Consider the following 702-nt stretch of genomic DNA (forward strand, 5'->3'; position numbering starts at 1 on the left):
TTTTTTTAAATTGAAAATAAAAAACTCACCACTAGTTTACTTGAAAGATGTGGGAAATGTATGTTTTCCTATGTTGTTTTGGCTGAATACAAAAAGTGCAGCTGCCTAAATCAGCATCAGACCACCCACTCTTCCTCTACTACTGCCTGAAGAAGCAAAACACAACAGGGAGCAGTTAGCAAAATCCTCTTAAAGGAGGTTACCAACGAGGTAAAATTAGCACTGAAAAGTGAAAGAGCCACAGAGCTTTGTTCTCCCCCATCTTCCTCTCTCATCCTCTGGTGGCACCAGAGCTGCAGTCCAGATGTGTTAGGATGCTCAGATGCAGTGAGGACCTCTGGTTTTGTGGGGTGCCCTGATTTCGTGGGGTGTCCAGATGTATTGGAGAGCCCAGATTTGGCAGAATGCCTGCCTGGACTCTCAGAGCAACAAAAGCAAGAGGCAAAAGCCTGTGCCCTGCAATGCAGGCAAAAATCCTGCTGATTGGCAGGAGGTGGAAGCGAAGTTGGGAGCTGCCCCTTTCCCAGCTCTCTTGTGACAGGGTGCTGTGATAGACAGGAAACTTTGCCACTTTTTACAGGGTCAACTTCCAGCCCTACAACACCACTGCAGCATGGGAGCAGAGTGCCTGTCCCAAGGCTTACGGCCAAGGCTGTGTGGTATAGCCAGTAGGTAAGTGTGAAAGAGGTCATTACGTGGAGG

The sequence above is a fragment of the Meleagris gallopavo genome, chromosome 1 (assembly GCF_000146605.3).
Source record: "Meleagris gallopavo isolate NT-WF06-2002-E0010 breed Aviagen turkey brand Nicholas breeding stock chromosome 1, Turkey_5.1, whole genome shotgun sequence".
Taxonomy (NCBI): domain Eukaryota; kingdom Metazoa; phylum Chordata; class Aves; order Galliformes; family Phasianidae; genus Meleagris; species Meleagris gallopavo.